Genomic DNA, 12,536 nt, shown 5'->3' with positions numbered 1-12,536 from the left:
GGGCAGATCTTCCTGGAGAACATCCATCTATATGGTTTTTAAGTGTCAATATTGACTTGGTGGTACATCTGTCAAATGGTTTATGTTACACTTGAAACCCTCCACATAATTTTAAGACAATCTATCTAGTAAGGGAGGTCAGTGTACTCCTGAAGTGGCTGGACTCTAAGGAGATACTCAACTGAAATAAGATTTAGTGAAGGAGAGGAGATTTAAATGGAGGTTGGTAGTGGGAAATGGAGCTGGACTCTGCTATTGTGCTATCTCATATAAAAATAGTTCACTTTTTAAGGATATTCCTTAGAATTTCAAGTATGTTTTTGCTTCAGTTCGTCTAAGCTGTCTTGGTTTAGGTATTTTGAGGAAGCACCAGTCAAAATGGTATAGGGGAGTAGGGTTTGTCACCCCAGTGTAAGATTAACTGTAGTGTTTAAGCACTTACATTCTGTTTTCTGGCTCTAAAATATGTTTTACAAATGTCAGTGCCCAGCTAGACTTCACTGCAAGAAATACATCATTAAGAAACAAGAAAAACAACCTGGTTTTTTTGGCTTCAGAAAATACATCTTTCTTACCATACAGAAAAATTACTAGAATCTAGCAAGACTGAGCTTGTTCAGGGTCTTCCGAATGATTCAATTGGGTTGCACGATATTTTCTGAGTACTTGCATGATATTTTCTAAGTAATTGCTAGGGTAATATATTTGAAAGCTCTGGCTAAATGACTTAATCAGAGTTGTGGACATAATGGCTGGAATTTATTCTCCCCCACCACCACCACAAGTGTTCCCTTTAATTCAGCTGTTTGCCTTTCCTATGTCTTTATTAGACAAATCGTATTAGGGGAGAGAAAAAGACCAAGGACCAGAAAAGTCATAGCATTTCTTTTGTTAAAGCACATGCCCTCTCCTTCTCTGCTCTTTTCCCTGCCTGGATGTTGTTTGTTTTATCCCCTGAACCCTGTGACTACTGTTTGCTAAGCACTTAAGCAGGCTGTGTAATCTATTGCTAAAGATGTTCCTTATCTCCGTTTCATAAAACTCCTTCAAAGTCTGCCGGAAGCAATCTTACTGCTGTGAGGAGAGTGAAAATACTGGTGAAGATGGCATTATTGGTTCTGTTTATGATCATTAACCTTGGCCAAGTTTCTCCACAAATGAAAATTGGATGTCCCTAGTTGCCATCTTTTGAAATAGTCTGACGGCACATTAACAAGACTGCCTAAATATTGGCCAGCTCAGCTAGCATTCCACAAGCAGTCCATGGCAAAAGTGATCACATCTGATTGTGTAAGAATGATCTTCTGTTGAGCGTTGCTTTTAAAAGATTTATCTGAATGTGATAGTGTGGATTTATGTCAAGTGGTGCCTAGTTTGAATGAACCGGGTCTTTCTTTTGAGCAGGGAAATCTGCAAGCAGTTGGCTGGAATAATCCTATGTTCATAGATCTGAAATATGAGCTCCTCTCTCAAGCATAACTGAAAAATATATAGAAGATTTACAGAATATTGGATATATGTGCACCTATTCCAAATGTTGGCTCTAAGGAAAAAAATATTTCTTATGATATTCAATGGATTTTTTTCCTAGGCCAGTGTCACCAAGTCACGAACAGTAGTGTGCACGAACCTTTTTGGCACAGAGATTAAGCAGAACACGCATGCATGCTGACCACCTGGTCTTCTAGTTTCTGGTGCGCCTGCGTGTGAGAAGACTAGCTATCCAGTGCACATGCACTGGCTGTGCCTTGCCTTTTGGGGTCCTTGCGCCTCCCTGCCTGCCCCTCCTTCCCGCCGCCTTCGGGGTGGTGGGACATCCCCACCGAGGACCTGACAGCCCTGGATAGGGAGAGAAAGTTGGGCTGGGAATGCTGCCTCCCTCTCCTGGAAAGCCAGAGTCCCTTCCAGGCCTCAGAGGTAAGGGGCATTGGCGTTCTAGGGCTCAACTTGGGGGGCCAACAGTTGGGAGAGCCAGTGCAGCCCCCCCATCCCTCGGCACCTTCCCGCTTCCCAGCTGGCCCGGCACACCTCTTACCATCTCCATGTTGCGCTCTCCTCCGGCCCTTCTGGGGCAGCTTGGCTCCCTGATGGCTGCTCCTCCTTTTCCTCCTGGCTGCTTCAGCATCTCAGCTGGAAGTGACAGTGCATGAACGCTGCCGCTCCTCCCTTGCCCCTCGGGGCAGCAGGAACAGCAGGTGGGTTGGCCAGCAAACAATGCCCTGTTGCCCCAGGCGCTGGAGACGTGCATCAGTGCTGTGCAAGAAGCCCGCTTGGGCGGAGAGTGAGTGAAACCCCAACCCACCTGTCCTGGCTGGCAGCTCTGCTCCCCTTGTTCTTCCAGGTTCCAGCACGCCAGCCAGATGGTCTTCACGTGCGCGGGAGAACCGGGAACAGAAAGAGCAGCTGTATGGTGCTTATATGCATGCTGGTTTCCGGCACACATATGCACACTGCCAACTGGTCTTCATGTACACATATGCACCAGAAACCAGAAGACCAGGTGGCTGACACGCACATGAGCACCAGGCGGCTGCTCTTTTGTTTCTGGCGCTCCCACGCTCATGAAGACCACCTGGCCAGCATGCCGGAACCAGGAAAAGCAACAGATGACGGCTCATGTGCCCGGAGTGATGGCTCTGCTTGCCACTTCCGGCACATGTGTCATAGGTTCGCCATCTCGATCCTAGACTGTACATACACTGTTTTTTTCAGATTGGCCAAAGGGTGGAGCTTTTATACAGCCTAATTTTGGGTATCTCCTTGGATGCCATCTTGGTATGCTTCTTAATGGCCTAATTATAAGAAAGGCCATTGATCCTTTTGAATAGCCAAAGACTTCTTTGAAATCTTTTCTTGCATTTTCTTCTTTTACATTTTATAAAGAGAAATCTTGATAGCGAAGATAATCCCTAGATAGTATATACACCTGCTCTTATCACATATTTGGGAAAGGGAGATAATTTAAGAATTTTAAAGGATAATTGTTTTCTGATGTGTCTGTTCCATTTTCACACAGAACAATAATGACATGTGATCTAATTGGCCCGCTGAAAAGAAGAATGCATTCTGAAATCTCACATGAAGTTTTCTCTTCTCAGTGTCCCAAATTCCCCATTTTCCCCCTCCCCAGATCTCAGGGGGCAAGAAAACCACTCCTCCCACCCCTTTCCTCTTGGCTTTTCTGATTGTCTTGGGGCTGTGTAATTTGGCTTTCGATTCTATTGACACAGTGCTGCTGGATTCAACTGCAAACCGGGACGTGGAATGTAGTCAGCAGCCAGGGGAAGAGGGGGAAGACCTGAATTATTTATGAAGAACAACTTAACAGGCTTGTGGCCTAGCTGTTAACGATCAGCAGAGAGAGCGCTGAACATGGCTAGGTTGTGGGGGTCTCTATCACTTGTTCAGTCTGAAAGGACATTATTGTCTTGCACGGAACAGTGTTTGTGGGGGTCTTTGTCAAGGGCTTATTCAGAAAGTGCAGACACTGTATTATGCAAGAACCAAAAAGCTGCTTTATGCTTGGAAAAAGAATATCAGCAATTGTACGGCTCCCTTTTTCCTCTGCTGTCCTGGCTTTGCTTTCATTCCAAAGAGTTGGGGACATGGTACACAACTTCCGCATGCTCACAAGAATAGTTAAACTGGTTAGAGAACAGATTTCACTTGTTAACAATAAGCAAAAAACCTGGCCAGGCTCAAGAAAACAGTTAGTTGTGTGTGCAGCAACTTTTAAAAATAGATTCTAGATTTGGGAAGAATAATTTTCTTCATGGGAGAAGCAGGTGAAGAACTAAAAGCATTCTCTTCCACTGCAGTTGTGATCTTAACAGGAAGCCCCATCCCTACATTTAGACAAAACTAATAAACCATTTTTGTGCCAGTGGAAGCATTTATTTGAAAGTGGGGAGGGGGTGATGATCACAACTGGTGATTTAAGAGAAAAGTTTTGTTTCCATTAGCTGCATCCAGGCATTTATTATTCATATTATTTAATGAAAGATGATGGCATATGTTATTCTCTTGGTTGAACAAGTCTTACAACTCTATAACACTTTTTTGTTGTTGCCTTTAGCACAGTAAAGAATATTCTAGCAATTCATTTTCTGGAAACAGAAGCCAATTTAGTGGCTGGTTTACTATACAACATGTTATCAGTTGTGCGATTGTTTCAGAGACATTTTCTTACCACATGGGTGGACAAAAAAACCCCACACCAGTGGAAGCACTTCAGATTTCTGCCAGCTTCCCCATTGTGTTTTCTTATAGGAAGCTAGCAGATAGTGCTGGTAATGGTGGTCACATGAATGTAGCTAAGTGCGGGAACGCTAAAACAGCCAAAACTTTGCCAAATTTCAGTGCCATGGGAGCCATGGGTCCCAGATTTTGGATGCATTCTGTAAGTTAGTCCAAGTATGTTGATTAAAAAATGTTGCCCTATAATGCATTGTTTTGCCCAATTAAAGCATACAAACAATCAAACAGACAAGAACATTTTTAGTACTGTATGGAGAAACGACACAAATTTTGGCTGAAGTTGCTTTAAGAGAACTTTGCTTTAACAAGGTTAAGAGGTGGCCATGACTGTTGAGCTCTTGTTTGTGATCCAGTAAGGTGACTTTCATGTATTCATCAAGCTGTAGCATTTGAAACTACCAATTTATTTAATTTTGTTGTTTTCAACAGGATCTGAACTACAACGCCTGCTGCAGAAGGGGAAGTAATCTTGAATTATTAATACAGGGAGTCCACGACTTATCACTATTCAAAATTATGATGGTGTTGAATGAAGGGACTTAAGGCCTATCCCTGAAGTTACAGCTACTGCTTTGTCACATGAACAAAATCCCAGTGCTTGGCAATTTGCCCACGCTTAGGACTAACCTCAGGGATGCTGCAGCACCCCCTGGCCTATCTTCTCCCTCCCCTCCATCCTGCCCCACTGGGCCTACCTTGGGCCTACCTCCTGTGGTGAAATCCAATTTTTTTTACTACCGGTTCTATGGGTGTGGCTTGGTGGGTGTGGTGTGATTTGTTGGGGAAGGATACTGCAAAATCTCCATTCTCACCCCACTCCAGGGGAAGGATACTGCAAAATCTCCATTCCCTCACTCCTGGGGGAAGGATACTGCAAAATCTCCATTCCCACCCCACTCTGGGGCCAGCCAGAGGTGGTATTTGCTGGTTCTCCGAACTGCTCAAAAATTCCGCTACCGGTTCTCCAGAACCTGTCTGAACCTGCTGGATTTCACCCCGCCTATGTCCCAGCTGGCTGGTCCTCCACACCAGGCTTTGGGCTCATTTTCTGCCCCACTGGGTCCCACACCCTCCTTCCCCATTAAACCTTTGCTTACCTTTTCAGGAGATCATCTATACAAAGTCCATGTGGTGCCATCTCGGAAGCAAGTATCATTTTGGGAGTGGCCACAATTCTCGTGATCAGGGAATTGCGGCTGCTCCCAAACAAGTGCCTGCTTTCAGGACTGCGCCATACAGATTTCATATAGGAATGTGACAAGGTAGAATCAGATGATTCTCCTTTCTGAAGATGATCGTTGGAAAAGATAAGTGGACCAAGGCATGATGGGTCCACTTATGGGGGGAGGAGGCCCAAGAATGTGGGATCCAGCAGGGTGGTAAGTCGAGCACAGGGTGCCTTGGGGTTGGGCTTAGGGCAGGCTACCTGTGAGCTGTGGAGGTGCAGTAGTGAGGACCTGGGCCTGCACCAAACCTCCCAGGGCTTCTTCCACCCCTGAGGCACCTCATGCTCCACTTAATGACCCATGTAGTTGTTGACCACAACGGGGACAGCAAGGATTATGGTCATTAAGTGAGAAGATCACATGGGAGCCTTGCATAATCACTGCCATGACACTTGAGGACTACCTGTATATATAAATGCAAGGCATACACCTGTATTCAGCTTGTGAGAGTTGCTGCATAGTCGAAAAAGCCTTATGCCATAATTAATGTTAGTCTTTAAGGCAGGGGTCTCCAACCTTGGCAACTTTAAGCCTGGAGTACTTCAACTCCTAGAATGGGAGTTGAAGTCCGCCAGGCTTAAAGTTGCCAAGGTTTGGAGACCCCTGCTTTAAGGAGCTACAAAACATTGTGTTTTTGCTGTGACAGAATAATAGGTTATTTCTTTTGCAAATTCTTAATGCTAACTCAGGATGTTTGTCATTAAGATGCAAAATATATAAGGGGTCTTCTCTGTCTCTTTCTCTCCCTCCCCCCCCCTCCCTCCTTATGTTATCTGATCTTCCTTTATGCCAACTGCAAAACAAAGTTGCTGTGGAGAATTATTCCTTTTTTCCCCCCTTAACCCCCTTTGAGTATGAAAATGATCAGTATGCACTGCCTTTATCCCATGATTTAAGAAGTCCCCCTAGACTCCTAGATTATATTTTTAAATACCTATTAACATTTATATAGCACTTCAAATCCATGGCAGAAATGCAGATTACATTAACGAACTCTTTCTATTTCCATTGTTTTATGTGAGCAGAATGGTGGTCTGGATGCTAAGAAGATCTAAAACCAAGACTAACTCATGAACTTTTGCCACACATCTGTAGGCCATTTGCGCCTAATAATGCTTTTTTTTTAAAAAAAAAATGCTAGCATTTCTCAATTTCCTACAGTGCATCAATAGCATAGTTTCAACAGCTTTTTTTTTTTAGTTATTTCCAGGAATAAATTACTGTCCTTGATTTAAAAGGCTGTTTGGGAAATAGAAATTTTTAGTTCTTGTTTCTTTTGTGTATCTCTCTCATTCAAGCATTTTTGGGTTTGGGCCCATCATGGTGGTGTGGAAAAATGCTTTTTTTCCAAAGGTAAGAAAACAACTTGCATTTCTTAAACAATTGCCAATCTCTAAATCCTGTTGGCAGCATGTATCCCATTTCTACATGGCCATATCATCTGAGAATTTTATATCTGTTCTCTTGCCTGAAAAGCATAAAGAAAAGACCTTGAAACCCCAACCCCATCTATGAATGGATTGTTTTAGAGAGAACCATTTACTACTTAATTTCCCAAATCTTAAGTAGAATTATGCATAAGTTGATTTAACTCCTAAATGTTTCACAGCTCGCCCAGGAAGTATTAGCTAAGAGGAAAATTGCCGTTTTGAAAGAGGCTCAGATAAGAGATAGGTATTTATTTATTTTTATTTATTAAATTTGCTTGCCACCCATTTCACCAAGGTATATCCTCATGTGAAGTTGTGGGGAAGATACCCATAAACAACCTTTGGAATAGACCGCCTCTTCCCAAGGTTGGGAGGACCCTCTGCCTTCTCACATTTCAAAAACTAGTGAAAGGTTTGGGGTAGGAGATGTCACTGAGTTGGAGTCATCTATGTAGGAGGAGTAAAAGGAGTAATGCTGTTTGAACTGTGATTATGCTATTTTTTTCTGATTTTGCTGGTGGTGCATTGTAAGCTGTCTAGAGAAGATGGCATACAAATGTATGTGGTTCATTCATTAATTAACATGCTGGTTTTTTTCACACTGAAACCTATTGTTAAATTATGAGCCTAACATTTTATATTTCAAAACAATGCAAAGGGTTTTGGTTTTCTGAACCTTGCCTTGATCATTAATGAGGTTTTTTCCCCCCAATTTGCAATAATCAAAGGAAAAGCTGTTGTGTATAAAAAAAAGGTTGATATTTTGTATGTAGCATTTCCCAATACATTCTTATTATATAATTTAAACAGTAGCAAAATGAAACATTTAAAAAAAGGGCAAGTGCTGAGAGCCAGATCTTTCATGGCAATGTGAGAAACTATCACTCTGATGCTTGCCAGACTTGAGGGAACACATTTTGCTCACATTTCAAGTGATTAGCACATCTCTATTGTTCTGGGAGGAGGCCCTGCTCTGGGGACGAAGAACAGTGGGGTTTGTGATGCACTGGTTAAATAATTACTTTCCAGGTTTTTTTGTTTCCTTCAGGTGTTTTTGTTGTTGTTGGTTACTTATTTTGTTTTGTTTGTTAAATTGTCTTCTGAAAAAAAAATTAAACCGGACTCCTGTAAAGGGGAGAAGCAAGAATAAGGCCCAAACAAAAACTATTTGCTCAGTTTTGCTTTACTCCTTTGAAGCCCTCTAGCAAGTGCAGTCTGTAGACAGCATTGGTATGGAAAGTATTTGTATTTAAAAAGAAACTGTTACCTTTTCCAATCTTTACATTGGGTCCACTATATCCTCCCTCCTTCCCTCCCTCCCTCTCTCTCCCTCCCTCCCTGTCCCTCCCTTCCTCCCTCTTTCTCTCTCCTCCCTCCCTCTCTCCCTCCCCCTCCCCCTCCCACCCACTACCCTCCCCCTCCCCCTTTCTCTTTGTATGTGAGAGATAGACAGAGACACAGGGAGAGGGATAGAGAGGACCAGTTACTCAATTTCAGTCATCTTTTTCCTTTTTCTTTTTTTGATCCCTCTAGTTGGTATTAAGTGCCTCAGTATAGAAAAGGAGGCATCTAAATACCCACGTGATACATTCTTTTGGGATTTAGTTAAAATGAAACAATGAAACAAATATTATTAATGACATGCAATAAAGTCAATGGATGTTATTTTTACCTTTGACAAATGGTGGCTTAGATATGAGAACTAGAAAAGTATCTCCCTCTTTGTCAATTGTGTCATCATTCTATTTTTAATGCCTACTTTTTATGGGATGGCAGGGATTCGGTCATTGTATTTCAAAATAAAAATGTGGTGGAATGAAGCAGTTTCAGGAAAAAAACCTTTCTCGCCTCAACTGCTTTGCTTGCCAAGCTCAAGAGCGGTAGCTGATAACTTGTTCTTCATTTTTCTCCTTTGCAACACTTCAGACAAGTCCAAATACTGCCAAGTAAATAGAAATGTATTTTTACTGGCTTAGATTCTATTCTATTCTTGTTTCAGCGTTCAGTTTTTCTGTTGGGGACAAGCAGCTATTTGTTGATGACCATAGAGATTGTGTCACAGAATGTACATTTTGTAATATTGACATGGAGCTGATTTTGGAACTTGTTTTCATGTGAAAACCGGCTGCTTTTTTAAGACGGCCTATTAGATAAACAACCCAATATTGTTGGACGTCTGCAATCTCTTATCAGAACCCAGTTTCCCAAGAAATAATTAGTATAATTCCAGTTTTGCTTAAAAACTGGGACAGACAGTTCATAATCTAAATTGTTTATCACCCAAAGTGCCAAATTGAAAGTAATGTTCAACTCATCTTCACATTAGTATTCACATTTTAAAAGAGTTAATTCCTATGATATGACACTGTGAATTGTGAAGAAGCATTGGCTTTAGAAGTTGGGGAATTTTTCAGAGAATCTAATTAATAGTGAAGATTGCCGGATACTAGTAGAATAGATACTAAAATAATCAAACCTGAAAGTGCGGGGCCAGCTTTAAGCGATGGCCCAATAGGCAAAGGCCTGGTGTACCAGTGTGGAGCTGCCACCAATGCTTTCCCTCTTTCTGAATTATTTTAAAAAAGAAAATTTTTGGTATGGCATGACAAGGCACAATCAGGGATGCCATATACATAACATAACATAACATCAGAGTTGGAAAGGACCTTGGAGGCCTTCTAGTTCAACCCCCTGCCCAGGCAGGAAACCCTACACCATCTCAGTCAGATGGTTATCCAACATTTTCTTAAAAATTTCCAGTGTTGGAGCATTCACAACTTCTGAAGGCAAGTCATTCCACTTATTAATTGTTCTAACTGTCAGGAAATTTCTCCTTAGTTCTAAGTTGCTTCTTTCTTTGATCAGTTTCCACCCATTGCTTCTTGTTCTACCCTCAGGTGCTTTGGAGAACAGCCCGACTCCCTCTTCTTTGTGGCAGCCCCTGAGATATTGGAACACAGCTATCATGTCTCCCCTAGTCCTTCTTTTTGTTAAACTAGACATACCCAGTTCCTGCAACCGTTCTTCATATGTTTTATCCTCCAGTCCCCTAATCATCTTTGTTGCTCTTCTCTGCACTCTTTCTAGAGTCTCAACATCTTTTTTACATCGTGGTGACCAAAACTGGATGCAATATTCCAAGTGTGGCCTTACCAAGGCATTATAAAGTGGTACTAACACTTAAACCCTTAAACCCCTATGAATGCACATATATGCTGTATTAAGAGATACGATGGAGTAACATTCCTTAAATATTCAGTGGGGAAGAATCAACTGGTTGTGTCCTATCAACAGAGAGACTTCTCAATTCAGCGGTCCAAGTTAAAGCATATTTGACAAATGGCTATCCAATCTCTGCTTGAAGACTCCAGAGAATGAAATGCGACAACTTGCCACGGCCACCTTGCTGCAGGACAACTCGTGGGACAATTTAGCAATTCTATTTAATTATTTTAAATAAAAAAATATATTTTAATCATTGCCATTCACAGTTCATTCTGTCCCTCCTTTTGCATCCTTTCTTTACTTATTCCATTCCACTATTTCTTTAATATTAGTGTAACTCTTTTCCTGCCGCGAATTGTCCTGCGGTGAGTTGGCTGTGGTGAGTTGGCCTGCAGCGAGTTGGCCCCGTGGCGAGTTAGCTATGGCGAGTTAGCCGTGGCAAGTTGGCTGTGGCAAATTGTCATAGACCCCCAGAGAGGTAGGCTTGGCCCCACTGTCAAACTGATCTTGCCTTTTAGAGGATTTTCTTATTGCACAACAAAAATCTGTATTCTTAAAACAAAATACTGTTATTCCATATACTACTGTTAGGGATATCTCATAATCTGCTTGAAAGTTGCTATCATAACACCCCTGCTCAATCAAGCTGCATTGTAATTGAAGACTTCAAGGTGCAGCAACAATGGGCCTTTCGTGGGTTCAAAAGTCCTGTATTGTAATACCTGGTCAAATTCTATTAAAATATCTATTATCCGGGATTTAGTCCCGGATGAAAGTATTGATGTGGCACGTATTGCAAAGACTTAGCTGAGAGATGACGGGAGAGATAATCTCTCCTAGCTATGTCAGCTGGATTCTCTATGATGTGGCAGCATAGAGGTAGAGGGTAAGAAGAAGACAGAGTCATAGTTTGTAGGAAATCCTATCTTATTGATCAGAAATTCCATTTAACAATCTGCTAGTTTTGAGAACTTTTGGGATGATTTGGATTGAACATGGAATAGGGCACTTTTTCCTCTCCTACTATAGTGATGCCTGAAGAGAATTTACTTTGTCTTTATTGTTGACTCCATAAAGCAGGCCAGTGAGGCTTTTCTGTACTGCTTTTAATTATTTATTTTTTATGCCTATAAAATTGGAGAAAGAGAATACAAAACGCACACCTAAACTACAAACAAAACAAAATTGACAGTAAGAAGTAAAAGTTTACGTTTATGCATACTTACATACATACAGTAACCCTTCCGGTTTGAAGAAGACATGCTGTTGAGCAAGTCATCTGTGGACATGGAGATAGTTTGTAGCAAGGGTGAAATCCAGCAGGTTCTGACAGGTTCCGGAGAACCGGTAGCAGAAATTTTGAGTAGTTCAGAGAACTGGCAAATACACCTCTGCTGGTCCCAGAATGGGGTGGGAATGGAGATTTTGCAATATCCTTCCCCCAGGAGTGGGGAGGGAATGGGGATTTTGCAGTATCCTTCCCCTGGAGTGGGGTGGGAATGGAGATTTTGCAGTATCCTTCCCCTGCAACACCCACCAAGCCACACCCATAGAACTGATAGTAAAAAAATTTAGATTTCACCACTGGTTTGTAGTCCCAGTCTAGAAGTGCAGAGTCTAGCACTATTGGGAAACTGGAATTCCATTGCTGTAATAATTGTGGATGTTATCCTGGACACTACTCATGGTTTACTATCAGTTTTTGGGAGCATGTGTCTTCAAAGCTGGTGGAATCTTCATAAAAGAGCGACTTCAGTCAGCAGCTGCACCTTCTAATTCCTTTTGCTAGAGGTCACAGGGGCATAGGATTCTTTCACAGCATCTTTGCAGAGGTTGCATGGTTGACCTTGAGGTCTCTTCCCAGACTCCAGTACACTCTAGTGCAGTGATGGTGAATCTTTTAGGCACAGAGTGCCTAAACTGGAAGGTGCGCACACACCAGAGCACCAGAAATCCAACGATTAGCTGGCTGCGTTGGGGTGACGGTGCGCGTGCCCAAGAAAGGGCTCTGCATGCTACCTCTGGCATGTATGCCATAGGTTCACCATCATGGCTGTAGTGCAACTGGCAAGGCATACAATGGTCATCCATTCTGATGACGTGTCCCATCCATTTAATCTGGGCTCTGATATTCAGAGATTCAGTGGTGGCAGACTCTGCCCTCCAGTTTGTAGGTACGATCTTGACAATAAATGCCAAGGATGGAGCAGGGAGCCCACATGCAAATTTTCTCTAGCTGTTTGATGTATTTTCTGTACAAAATCCACAATTTGTATCCATTTAAGTTAGAAGGGATGACCACAGCTCTGTAGACTTTAATTTTGCAGAGATATTGATGTTGTGTTGATTGAGAACTCTGGTATGCAGCTGCTCCATTCTCTGGCTGGACTTGCTGATC

This window comes from Ahaetulla prasina, chromosome 2, assembly GCF_028640845.1.
Source record: "Ahaetulla prasina isolate Xishuangbanna chromosome 2, ASM2864084v1, whole genome shotgun sequence".
NCBI lineage: Eukaryota > Metazoa > Chordata > Lepidosauria > Squamata > Colubridae > Ahaetulla > Ahaetulla prasina.
The sequence above is the reverse complement of the archived record's forward strand: the minus strand, read 5'-3'. Positions refer to the sequence as shown.